The sequence below is a fragment of the Psammomys obesus genome, unplaced genomic scaffold, assembly GCF_907164565.1.
Source record: "Psammomys obesus unplaced genomic scaffold, mPsaObe1.curated_primary_1811, whole genome shotgun sequence".
NCBI classification, from domain to species: Eukaryota; Metazoa; Chordata; class Mammalia; order Rodentia; family Muridae; genus Psammomys; species Psammomys obesus.
Window position 1 is genome coordinate 14,264,040 of NW_026585894.1, and position 14,697 is coordinate 14,278,736.

Consider the following 14,697-nt stretch of genomic DNA (forward strand, 5'->3'; position numbering starts at 1 on the left):
TCAGGAACCAAAGAAAGATTATGGATGGCTCAGGGATGACACTCACCACAGTGGGCTGGGCTTTACCCACATCAATCATTAATCAAGAAAATCCCTATAGCCTTGCCTATAGGACAATATTATGGAGGTATTTTCTCAATTGAGGTTTTCTCTTTGCAGATGACCTTAGCTCATGATACCCTGACAAAAACTAAGCAACACAACATCTTAAAACAGTTACATGAGATGACCACATGGATCACCTGGGTCTCACATGTATTCTTCCACATTCCAATTCTGTAACAATAACTCATCTCCTCTCCTACTTTCCAGTCAATTACCCCTGTCTGAATGAAGATTCTTTTCTCCTTAGTTGATATCCTGGTACTGAATTCCAATATGCCCAGGTTTAAGTTGAAATATTACCACAATGTGACTATTTTACTACAAATGTAATATAATTGGAATCAAAATTTCAATGGTATTTTAATTGGGAATAAAATAAAAATCCCCAAACTTGTATACAAACAGAAAGGGCCAAAAATATTCAAAGATGTCTTGAACCGAAATTTTAAAGCTTGAGACCTCATATTGCCAATTTCAAAATATGCTACAAAGTTATATAGTAATGAAAACAGCATGGTGAAGGAATAAAAACAAATAGAAAGACGAATGGAACAGAATAATGAAATGAGAACTATATGCACACATTTATTGTCAATTGATTTTCAACTAAACTAAATTGTATGTTAAAATCATACAATGGGGAAAGGAGAGTATATTTGATAAAGATTGCTGTATAGCCACATTCAAAAGAATGAAACTTGACCTTTATCTCTCAGTATATAGAAATGTCCATTGAAAATTGGTAACATTTAAATGAAAGATCTGAAATAATTACACTGATCAAAAAAAAAGGAGATATATTCATGTAATTAAATAGGGCAGTGATTTTAATCAATATTACGAGAAACACAGACAATAAAATCAAATATCGACATTTGGGTACACATCAAACTAAAAACTTTCAGCAACAAAAAGAAAATAATCAATAGAATGGACATACATACGGATAGGAAAGAAGTATATGTAAGATAATGTCACTAATTACTAGAAAATATCAATTAGTACCATAATTGTGGTCATCCCCAGCAAAGGACGATCAGGGCTCACTACCTGGGGCGGCTTGCACTGATGCGAATACAGCCGGAGAGTATGTGACCTGATATTGGAGAGTCTGCCCAGAGACTAACAACCAATGGCAAGCTTGGAGACTGTGTGGAGGAACCTAGTTGGTCACTCAAAGCTATACAATGTCTTCTCTTTTCCGGAAGAAACGAGTCTGCATCCGCTCACCCTCGGATTGCATTCATTGGATTCCCGGTGTCTGTGTGATGACTCTGTGCCTCTCACCCCTTTGGCCTGGACTCCCTGTCCTCACCCACTGGCTGGACCCTTGGGAGGAGGACCAACAGCTGGCACAAAATGTGGACTTGTCCCCCTCAGTGTCTGCAAAGTGCCCCATTTGTGTGTTTCTCTGCTGTTCATGGGTGTACATGCAGACCCCTCTCTGTGTGTTTCTCGGCATCTCATGGGTGAGCGAGCAGCCCCTCTCCCCTCTTTTTCTCTCTGGTTCTCGGTTCTCCTTCTACACCTCCTATGTGACAGAGTGACCCTCAAGGAGTACTCACCAGGAAGAGGGGTAGCCAATGACGAGAAAGGTCTCAAGAGCTGGGGCAACTTAAGACAGGCACCTTTGCTTGAGGAGAAGCACCCAAAGCTTGGGGCCAACAATGGCGGAGCGAAGGATCCTGTCTCCCAAGGTCACAATAAAGAAAATAAAAAGGAAGATTTGTGAGCATCCTCAGCAAAGGGCCATTCAGGCTCATGGCCTGGGGCAGCTTCCAGTAATATGACTGTGGAAGTAGTCAGACTATTGGAAAGTCTGCCCAGAGACAAACAACCAATGGCAGGCTCAGAGATGGTATGGAGAAACCTGATCCATTGTCCAAAGCTCTATAACATGCTTTCTCTTCTGGAATAAATGAGTCTGCATCCTCTCATTCTCGATTTGCATTCACCTGACTCCTACTATCTGTGTGATGACTCCACACTTCTCACTCCCTCAGCCTGGACCCCCAGTCCTCACCCACAGGCTGGACCCTTGTGAAGAGGATCAACACATAATATCATATCACTTCACTCCAATAAAAATGACTGTTATCAAACATACAAAACATTAGGCCAGGTGTGGTGGCACACACTTTTAGGCCTAGAACTTGGGAGGACAGAAAGATTTCTATGAGTTCAAGGTCAGGCTGTCTACATGGCAAGATTGATGCTGGATAGGGCTATAGAGTAAGACTCTGTCTCAAAAACAAAATTAAAAAAAAAATGACAATAGATATTGGTCAAGATGTGAGGAAAAGGGGATGGTTTTACACTCCTGGTGGATTAGTACAGCCATACAGCTGTATGAGTGTTGTGTTTGTTTGTTCGTTTTCAAAAGCAAAAATGTACCACTTTTCAACCACAAGTTGAAAAGAAATGAATTACTATTATTTAAGAGATAATTGCTCTCACATGTGCACTTCATCACTTTTCACAATAATCAACTTATTAAATCAACTTATGTATAAAGAAATAAAACGTACTACATGTACATAGTAAAATAGAAGTCACACACACAAACAAGGATAGTCTATGGGTTATGAAAGCAACAATGAACATAGTGAACATTAAGTAAAATAATCTTGTCCCAGAAAAGAAAATACATATAAGCTCTCCCTTACACTGGAAAAATAAAGAAGACAAGGGATACTTTCAAGAAATCTACTGTATTGAGTCAAAGTGACGGCTCATCAGGTCAAGTCTTATGACCAGAGTTTGATTCCTGGGACCTATACGGTGAAAGGAGAGAACCAGCCCTGAAAGTTGTTCTCTGATTGCCACATGTATGCCATGTGTGCATGCATGTGTGGGTGCATTTGTGAGTGAGTGTGTGTGTGTGTGTGTGTGTGTGTGTGTGTGTGCGCGCGCGCACGTGCATGCTTGAGTGTTTGATTAAGAAAAAGCCCACAAGGCTTCAACTGTACACAAAAAAACCACTGAGGCAACTGAGGAATAATAGAAACAGGACAAATAGTCTTCCACAGTAAAGATCATACCAATTGGTTATCCAAAAAATATGGTCAGCCCTAAATATATATATATATATATTTAAAATGCAAGTAACATTATACAGACTGAGCAGGTCACATTTAGAAGCATGTGTGTGTGTGTGTGTGTGTGTGTGTGTCCAGTATCTGTGAAAATAAACTTTTATGTCCACAGGGTGGCAGAAAAGCATCATTTACTTCTCTACTTCCATTAACCCCTCACAATACTTCTGAAGCTTGCTAATGTTTGAAAGTAACAGCCTTGGAGATCAATTTTTTTATTTGCCTCTGCTCTCATTAAAGTATTTTTATTTATTGGAATTTCAAAAAATGACCAACAATCAAGTGAGCTTTTCAAAATGGAGATACCTTTGGCTTTCCATAACTTCAAGAAATGAAAATCAAGTTTTAAGATAGATAAAATGATGTTACTTGAATTCTACGTGGAATTAAATTTTTGTTCACTAAGCAAATATTTAATGGAAATTGTATGCCAAACCTTATTCTCCACATATTACAAAAGTTGAACACTATCTGCAGTATCTGAATGTGTTGTTTTAACAGTATATACAGTAGTCTTTAGCAGAAATCATCCACATTTCAAGTGTTGGAGTATTTTTTTGTCATCATACTGTTATACTTTCATTTGTCCACTAGTGGACACTGTTGAACTGTTAGCTGGTTTTGATACCTGGTGAAAAGGCAAAAGACAGCATGAATGGAAAAATAAAATCAAAATTAACATATTCACAGTCTTTCTACAAAATGCTTATTTATTCAGCATGTAACAAGCTAATAAATGTTTATGTCAATCATACTTAGAATAGCAAAGTTATAAACAGCTAAACTTACATTACTCATGAAGAATATTGTTACAGCAGGGAGCACTGCTTGATGGCTAATCACATAATTAAACAACAAAACAGTGCTCTTTTCCTAAGAGAAATAACATGATTTCACTTCATGAAAAGTTATTTTCCACTTTCAGTTCCTATTTTTTCAAATGTCTTTGTTCACTTTGAAACACTGTCAACCTTTCTTCATGATTTAACCAAATACTGAAATACAGAAAACGATAAGCTATCATTAAAAGGTGTACCTGTGATAAAATTTGAGGGGCAAAATACAATGATTGAATTTTAAATAAAATGTTTTTTTTAACTATAGTGAATTAAACTTTGACTCATAATAGAGATTTAAGAACTTCTGTCAGGATCATTATCTGAGCTACTGTGATATGGAGTCAGTAATTATAATATTTCAGGAAGTATTTTTAATAAAACGACTATGTGTTATATAATAAAATATAGAAATAAACTCCAGTCTTAGCTTTTTTGGTGCTGCCTGACTTTGACCAGTTGCCAGAATTCTCTGGTCTTCCATATACTTATCTAGAAGAGTGAAAATAACACCTTCTGAGTATGTTTATTATGAGGAAGAGGTAAGCACTGTAAATGAAGGGTATGGGAAAGTTCCTGGTTCAAAGGAGAATGTCAGCAAATATTAGTTTTATTTGTATCCCCTAAAGAATATAATATCAAAAGATAACTGAAAAGGGCTGAGATGACACAAAAGCTATAGCTTTTAACTAAGCATGGGAAACAATAATTTGTTGATTAATTTTTCTCTATCTAGTACATAAGTTCTTTAAAGGAGCTAGTGCATTTTGATCACTGTTAAATTCCCAGTTCCGAACAAACTACACAGTCTATATAATAGACTGTAGCAGAGGAATGACTTTCACAATTCGTAGTTGGAGTAGAGCTCTGCAATAAGGAGATTAGTAAGGAAAAGACAATCTGAAGTGTATTGTCACTTATGCATGGGCAACACCTAGGAAATGAGTAATTCTCAAGGGAATGGCTTTGGGTTCTAGTTCTGTATCAGATCCTCAAGAAAACCAATGAATTTTCAGGGACATTTCAATATATTTGAGTCCCAATGGAGAGAAACTTAAGGGAAGTCAACTAAATGACAGATAGAGTCTAGTTAGTGAAGCTTCTAAGTTTAGATGTTTCTGGTACCACTGCCAGCCTGATAAGAGTGCAAAGTCATCTTTGGAGTCCATATTCTGTCTTTAACCTTTGTCTTTCCTGGTAGAACAGGGAACAGGATGACTTTATGTCTTTGCGACTGTCTATCCTGCTCTTAGACAAATGGAGAAAGGGCAGAACATGTTGCTTCATGTGCTTCTTGTCTACAACTCAGCAAACAATTCTTATTTAAAGGTAGATGCTGGGCTACAATCCATAGGGCACAATTCATATTTGTTGAATGAATGAATATGACATTTGATCTAGAAAGCCCAATTTAATTCATGTGACATGAACATTATACTGCTATGAAAATGGTGATGATAATAATAATAAAATAGTCCCAAATGTGTTAGTTCTGACAACTGTGTATATGGACTCAATTAGCTGCACTCGACAAGGCTCCCTCTAAGTTCTCCAGGCTGTCAATCCAACTAATTTCTTTTTTTATTTTTTCCCAACTAGTTTCTAATATGAAATTCAAGGGCCAGGAAAGCCTGGAATCAAATAGGATTTCCTGCCAATTGCAGACTTTGTCATGTTTGAACACTACCTACAATCATCCTGTAGAGGGTGGCAATATCACTCTAAACATGACATATTTTTGAAATGTAGGCTTGCCCAATATCTTAATATCATGTTCTTAGACTTGATTCTACCATTCTCTACCCTCATGTCCCCCAAATATTAGCCAAATGTGCTATGCTGTTATTGGTCCTGAGTAGAGTGCTAGCATACAAAGGTTACAATAACTGCTCTGCTCATGTGTGCATAAGAGAGAGGGATGGTAGACTGATTCGCCATGGCTCACTCATAATCAGTTTCATCTTCACTTTTTGCAAAGTATAATCATACTCTTTCCAGTTGCTGAGTTCTTGGCTTACAATGTTTTCTCTTTTTACTTCGCATATACTTTACAAGTGCTTTCTCCTCTACCTTAGAGAAAGCCATATCTCAGAAAGCCAAGTAGAAGTATTTGTTGGGGTCCAAAAAATTTAGACTAAAAGTCAGACAAACATGGCTTAGATTCTAAGCTCCTCCACTTCCTAGATCTATCCTTAAGAGCATCAGTTATTTTGTATGTAAAATAACGCTGATATCTGCCATACCTATAATGACTTATGGGAACAAGATATGCTGTGGAACAAGAGATATGAGTGTCCACTTTACATAAAAGCCTCAGCAAAGGTCCTTTCTCAAGTTCAGAGGTGACGTCTCTGCCATTCCAACTACACCAAAATGTGTCATCATGTTGTCTCTATGTTCTTTTTTAAGTGCTATATGCCAGTACCCTGTGCAACAAAATCTTCTGATGAACACATTAATCTTTGTAAGGGCTATCACCCCATTTGACAAGATTTCTAAGAGCCTAGTACTTGCTGCAAGGTAAAGATAGAATATGACTCCTAGACTAAAGAGACACCTAAGAGGATTCCAGAGTCCTCTTCTTCAAAATCAATGTATTCATTACATACCTAACCAGATTCCAGACCTATGGCACCACATCTGAGGAAGACACACTGAAGCAAGGGCTTGTGTCTACAAAAGGACTTCATCCTCATCCAGAGCCCATGCTCTTCTCCAGAATGATCCTAAACCACATAAGGCTAATTCCAGAAGGTCTTTGCTTCCTATATTTCCATCTACAGTATTTTCAACTTATACTTGGCTCACTCGGACATAACCTCATCAGAATTAGAAGGAAAACTACATTTCAGTCAGGAACCACAGTTTAGTAGGTGTTCAGAACTTTTCTAGGTACTTTACATGAGCTTATTCACTGAGTGCTCATTTAAATCCTCTGATGTAGGTACTATTATTATCCTTATTTTATAGAAATCACATAATTGTTAGGCAATTGAGACAAGATTTCAATCGTATGCATTTTTTTCTTACAGTATTCAACACTACCTTATATTTCATTAAACTTACTCAGTTTCATTTAAGTTAACCTTGATGTTCAGCCTAATTATGAATTTGAAATGTATCTATTCTCTCTAATATGTGTGTGTTCATTGGCACTTGATTCCACATAATTCTCATGATGGTTGCTAAGTGCTACTACTCCTACTTACTTGACCATATGAGTCCTTAGATTTCACTTCCACCTTGCTGATACCAGCCACAAATAGTCTCAATGTTGGTAACACTGAACAATGATTACATTATTTATTTTGCTTTGAAAGTAATTTTAAAAATAAAATTCCTTTTCTTGAGGGGGTATGTTAAGACAGAGTTTCTTTGTGTAGCCTTGGATATTTTGGAATTAGCTTTGTAGACCAGGCTGGCCTTGAACACACAGAGATCCACTTGCTTCTGCCTCGTGATTATAGGAGTACATCACCACAGCCTAGCTAAGAGTCTTAAGTCCAGTTAAATAACTTCTAGTTCCTGCTAGGATAAGACTGTCACTACTACACTAGGGTTTGTGCCATGCTGATTGTGGTTGTGGTTCATAGTTGTCATGTCTGGTTGGGACTGTTGGATTTTCCCTCCTTTAAAAGCTAGTATGGTGCCTCCTAGTACCATGAAAGCTAGTCCTGGTAGAGGAGGTTTTCAGATCAGTTCCAGGCCAGGGGCTTTGGGGCTCTATGTTTAAAGCACATGATGTGTTCATCAATAGGGACTTACTTCCCTCCTCTTGGGGCCACTCAAAGGCAAGAGCAATAAACTGTAATGTCTTAGGAGTCTCTTAAACAGTCCTGGCCAACAACTCAGAAGAAGGCTTCTCATGCCTCTTGTTGGAGTTTTTGTTACAAGGTCTTTGGCTCTTAAAGAGAACACTATCAACTCAAATGGATAATTTCATTTAAGCATATTTATATATTAGCATGTATTATAGGATTATTTTAGCTAAATAGTTAACAGTATTGATTTCTCATGACTTTTTTCAGGATACTTATTGTTAAGCTACTCTTTTTTGTATTTATCTTCTTCCCCACCCTCTAATTTGGGGCCCTCATTTTCTCCGCACATCAGATCACTTGTATTCCCCTCTCAGTTGCTACCCAGTCTCCTACTCTCAGCAATCTCCCATTTTTACTTCTTTGGATTAAGCAGTTACTTCAAAATATATATTTAAATTATGCCTGGTACTGGAAAACTAGCCATGGTTAGTGACATCATGGATCTTTGAAGAGAACCTTCAACTGCCAGCATACTAAGTCATCAAAATCTCTACCTATATTATAGATAATGTTACACTCAAAACAAGTGTTGTTCTCATGCCTCATCAAGGAAGATTCTTTTTGTAACAGACAAAGACCATTACAGAAATCCACAATCAATCAAAATACAAAGGGGAATCCAGCCTCAACAGATACATCTATAACACAATTCTCAGACCAAAGACTCAGGGGTCATATGAAAGAGGGAACAGAAACATTGTAAGAGCCAGAGGATCAGGGAACTTGCTGTGAGATTATTCTCTTAGTAATGTCATAAGATACACCTCAAAAAACTCTCACCAACATGACTATCTACCCATGACCTGAACAAGTAGAACAACAATAGACATGTTAATGTGGACAGGCAAAAAAAAAAAAATCTTAGGTGGCCTCAGCCCTAGAAAATGAGATATAAGCAAATATATACAGATGCATACATATATATGTATAATATGTTTATTTATATATATATATATATAATGTGGATTGGATTAATTCACTAAATCTCTCCTAATACCTAAGAAAGAAGGAATTTGTACACTCATTTTACAGATAAGGAAACTGAAGCTTATTGAGATTAAGGATAAAGTAACTTTCTAAAGGTCACAGAGCTGATAAAAAGCAGAATCAAGATCAACTCTTTTAAATTTTAATTCAAAACCATGCTCTTGACTGCTATTTGATAATGTCTTCCTGTCTAATGTTACTAATCACCATAATGGTTTTGGAAAATAAAACAATACAAATGATACAATGAGTTTCTTATTCATATTTATAAATAAACTGGCCTCTACCAAAAAGGCCTGAAATTTTTCTTGGACTCAAGTACCATACCTACCCATATCACTCTGCATGCTTTAATATATAAGAATGTAATCAAAAGTTTAAATCTAAGCAGTATCAGCCCACACATTCCACCTAGAATAAAAATACGCTCACACACAAATAATTATAGTTCATAATAAAAGCTGCCTAAATCAAGTTTGGGAACACTCTTCAATACAGCCTGGAGTGCAGCGACAACACATTGAATTGATTAAAAAGACAAGGTCAAAACTGTTGGGCACATTCTGGCACTTTTACTACTCCTTACCCCACATAGATTGTCAGCATTCAAGATGGCATCTTTCCAGGATGGAACTCTAAGCCTTGGCTCCAATAGGGAGAAGAGTTGACGCCGTTGCCCAAACTACACTTTATTGTTTTATTTATTTATTTTTTTCTTGGAGAGATGCCTGAAGTACTAACACAAGATGTTCCTCTTTGCTTCACCCAACTTTTAACTCATACAGGGTTGCAAAGCCATGAGTGTTTCTTGAAAATATTGTGAAATAAAATCACAATCTACTGATGCCTAGGGCAATATATTACAGAGAAACACAGGAGGAAAGAGTTTCTTTGGGACATTATGGTACCAAATGTGCCACTGTACACTGGGGAATTTAGAAAGGTATAAGCATCCAAAAGGGGAGTTTCTAGCCTCAGAAAAGACCTCAGGACATCTTTACTATTCACTATTTGTTTCTGTAACAAACTGATGGAGAATATCAAGATAAGAAAGCAAAGTTTTGTTTTGTTTTGTTTCTCACAGCTTGAATTCATGGCTACTTGACTACATACTTCTGAACTTGTAGTAATGCAAATGATTATGGCTGAAAGGCATAGAAGAGGAAAGATGCTTACCTTGTAAAAGCCAACATGAAAGAGAGCAAGATAAAAAAGGTAGATATACCATATAAGATATACCTTCAGAGTCATATCCCTGGTGACTCACTTTCTCTAGCTCAGCCCCACTGCTTCTTCAACTAGGAATTCATCAATGACAATTTATAAAGTCATAGTCCTCATAACCCAATCATCTCTCAATAGCACCACCAGTTTGAATACATGAGCCTTTTGAAGGAACACTTTATATTCAAATCATAACACCTTTACCTCTGGGAGATTTCTACATTTAGTGAAAAGTGAACATAATTCAAATTTGTCAACAGCCTTTCTTTCTTCCTCCTACTCTTCTCCCTCCACTTCTTCTACTTTTTCCTCCTCTTACTCTATTTTCCTTCTACCTCTTATTCTTCACTCCTTCTTCCTCCTACTCCCACCTCCCACATGGCAGTCAAAAAAAGTTAGACACATCAAAGAACAAAATGAATGTAAAAAGGCAATCTAAAGGATGAAATACAGTATTTGAAAATTGTGTATCTTCAGGACTCTATGCACACTGCCCATATGTATTACATACACAGAGAAGCACAAACATATAAAATAAAATAACAAAAAATCTTAAAAATAAAAAATTAACCTACTTGGTTTTAAGTTCCCATTGTTCTTATAAGTCACAATAACACATGCCATTTGACATCTGATATTTTTAGAATTATTCTGTGTTTTACTGTTAAAAGTAAGGACCTTGTGTCTGTGACAAAGCTAATTGCTTTTTCATGAGGGTCAAAAACCACTTGTAGTGACTCTGTGACTTCCCAATAGACTTGTCATTTACTCAAGTAAACACTTGTCTAATAGACACATATAACCATATAACGCTGTGCAAAGTCCAGAGAGAACCTCAAAAGATACTTTAAGGTTCACCGCAGATAAACAACATAAATGATATGCTCCAGGGGACATGTGAATAAAGTAGTTCAGTATTTAAAACAGTAAGCTCAGAAAATCATACTGCCTGCATTTGATCCCATTTATGCTATTTGCTAGTTGTGATGAATTATTTAACTTCTCTGTGTTCCAGTTTATTCTTCTGTAAAATGGAGAGATTCCTGTCATTTGCCTAATGAAGTTGCTGTGAAATAAAATGTCTTGGGAAAAAAAAAAAAAAAAAAACAACATTCAGAATAGTACCAGAAACATACCATATGCTTCTGTTTCTATTCATTTGCCTATCTTTGAATATTTCTGCCCTTGAGTATCTTTCTTCATCTCTGCACTCTTTTCTCTTTATTGAGCATCCCTAAGAAACCATTTCACACCTATGGCTTCAGTTGCAACCTATGGTTATGTCAGTTTTGAGCGTAGTAGAAGCATTAAGATCTCAAAATCTCCAAGTACAAATACCTTCCATGCGCCATCTTGGTCCACTTGTAATTACTATACTTTCTCAAAAGAGTTGGCTGAGAATTCTAAACTCTGTTCCATAAAAATTCTACCTTAATGAGTGGTCAAACATGTGATTCTTCCCCTTAGATATTTTACAGTAGTAGTTTCTGAGGACAGATACCTTAAAGAATATAATGCACTATTTTAACAACCTCCTCTAAGAATACATACATGAAATCAGAGCTCATATAAATTTTATAAAAGTTTCAGACACTGGGGAAAACACAAACCTCTGTTAAAGTAATGTTATTCTTTAGGCCCTTGTTGTAGTGTTTACAACTTAGTAAAGAGGTCTAGAAACAAAGGCAAAATTTAAAGAAATGAGAAATTTTATGGATAAGACTTAGATGTGGGTTGGATGGATCCACCTACTATGTTTTCACTTTCCTTTTGGGCACAGGATGACAACGTGGACTGGGCAAGTTCAGAAGCCTCAATCCTACACAAAAACTATGGGCAACTAAGGAATGCTGACAGGGGGAATATGATCTTTCCCAGGGAAGAACAGTTTGATTGGTTATCAAATACTAAATGGTCAGCTACGAAAACATACAAGGAACATTGTATAGACTGAGCAGGTTATATTTAGGAATATACACACAGAGAGAAACACATGCATAAACACACACAGACACATGCATTGACACACACAGGCACACACAAACACACGTACATGCACACGTACATGCAATACCAGTTAGTAAAAAGAGGCCATAATTTTGAAAGAAATAGCAAGTGGTTTAACAGGAGGGTTTTAAGGGAAAAAAGCAAAGAAGTGTTTTGATTATATTATAATCTCAAAATTTTTAAAAATATATATATTAAAAAGTAAAAAAGAGGGAGGAACAGGATGACAGCGCCAGGAGAACACTGCGTCTGAGGAGCAGGACAACATTTTCCGTACAGCAACCAAGAGACTGAACTCTGGGCCCTAAAACAACAGCGATCGTGTTTCCCAGGTGAGAGGAAAAACCCACAGCGTGGGAATCAGTCGGGTCCACTCTCAGGTCACCCAGCCAGAACCCAGAAGAGATCCTGGGTCTCGCAGATACTAGGTTGCCAGACCAGAGCCATACGCCTGCTTGTCCCATCACCTTCCCAGGCTAATTGGTAGGCACAAAAACACCAGAGACTGGGAGTCCCAGTTGTGAGAAAAACCCACAGGGAATGAAGGAAACAGACTGGGCACGAATCACCCAGGCTTTCCCTGGAAAAGATCTTGCAGACCTGCGGCTACAACCCGCCATCACTGAACTGGGCACAAGCCGTGAGCACAGAGAGTTGTGAGACCAGCTCTCTGGCACAGACAGAGCTGTGCGCTCCAGGGCAACAGAGAATGGGAGTCCCTGTCGGGAGTAAACCCCACAGGGAAGGAAGGAAATGGGGACCCGAATTAGGTCATCCAGTATATCCCTGGTAAAGGTCCTGCAGACAACGATGGGCACACGCGCCGCCAGCCCAGAAACCTGCTCTGTACCAACTATTCCTCACAGACAGAACTGTGCGCCCCAGGGCACCAGAGATTTGGAGTCACTGTCGGGAGAAATCCTCACAGGGAATGAAGCAAACGGGATGGACTTAGGCCACCCAGTATAGCCTTGGAAAAGGTCCTGCGGACTGGCCCAACCCAGGGACTCACTGTGTACCAGATAGCCTGCTGTTACCAGGAGAGCAGTACTCAGCCGCTACAGATTACCGCTTCGGTACTGGGGCACAGAGCCCCAACCTCAGACATACAAAACCCTGGGGTCCCCGAGATCAACACCCAGACACTGCTCCAAGGGGCATCCATTTATCCCTAACAAAACTGATAAAACCACGGGACACCCAGGTTACAGCAGAAGCTCACTAAATTTACAGCAAGAAACTGAAAAGCAGGGCAGCTGTCTCCAGGACTTCTCCAGGAGAGAGGAGAGCCCTCTCAACTAACAAGGACCACAGTACCACTCAGGTCTCTATGCCTGAGGTGAGCTGTAGCAACTCCTGAAACACACCACCCATACAGTGACTATACCCAAAAAGCTGAGAAGGATTCCTTCAGGAAAACCATCTTCCTGCCAAGGGGATTCTCTCCACCACAGGATTCCAGAAACCACCAGAAACTAACTTCAAACACCTAAGATAGCCTAATGGGCAGAGGCCAGCGTAAAAGCTCAACCAACAAAAGACAAAGCAATATGGCATCTCCAGAAACCAGTTATCCAGGGGAAAGTAGCCCTGGACACCCCAGCATAATTAAAGTTCAAGAAGATGACCTAACATCTATGCTCACAAAGAGGATAACAGAGGAAACAAATAAAATGCGTAAAGAACTACAGGAAGATAAACTCAAACAGATTATGGCCATCTGAAAAGAAATAGAAGATAAAGAAAAATAGATTATGGCCATCCATGAAGAAAAAAAAGGGAGTTGCAGCCAAACAATTTGTGGCGTTTAGAGAGGAAATAATTAAATCACTGAAAGAAATAAAAGAAACAGAGGATTGTTCAAACAAACAGCTGAAGGAATTAAAGGAAAATACAGTCAGACAGGTGAAGGAAACCAACAAAACAGCTCAAGACCTGAAGATAGAATTGGAAAAATTTAAGAAAACACAAATGGAGGAAATTGTGGAGAGAAAGAACTTAGGGAAGAAAACAGGAACTGCAGAGGTAAGCATAACCAACAGACTACAAGAGATGGAAGAAAGAATCTCAAGTGTGGAAGATACAAAGGACGAAATTGATGTATCTGTCAAAGAAAATGTTACATCTAAAAAAATTCCTGACACATACCATCCAATAAATTCAAGACAACATAAAAAGACAAAACCTAAGAATAAAAGGAATAGAGGAAAAAGAAGATTCCCTCCTCGAAGGCCCAGAAAATATTAACAACAAAATCATTGAAGAAAATTTCCCCAACTTAAAGGAGAGGCCAATAAGAATACAAGAGGCCTACAGAACACCCAATAAATTAGACCAGAAAGGAAAATCCTCCCACCACATAATAATCAAAACAGTAAGTGTATAGAACAAAGAAAAAATACTACAAGCTGCAAGGGAAAAAAGCCATGTAACGTATAATGGCAAATCCACTAGAATCATACCTGACTTTTCAACAGACTATGAAGGCCAGAAGGGCCTGGATGGATACCATGCAGACCCTAAGAGAACACAGATGTCATCCGAGGCTACTATACCCAGCAAAACTCTCAGTCCTCATAGACAGAGAAAACAAAATATTCAATGACAAAAACAAATTTCAAC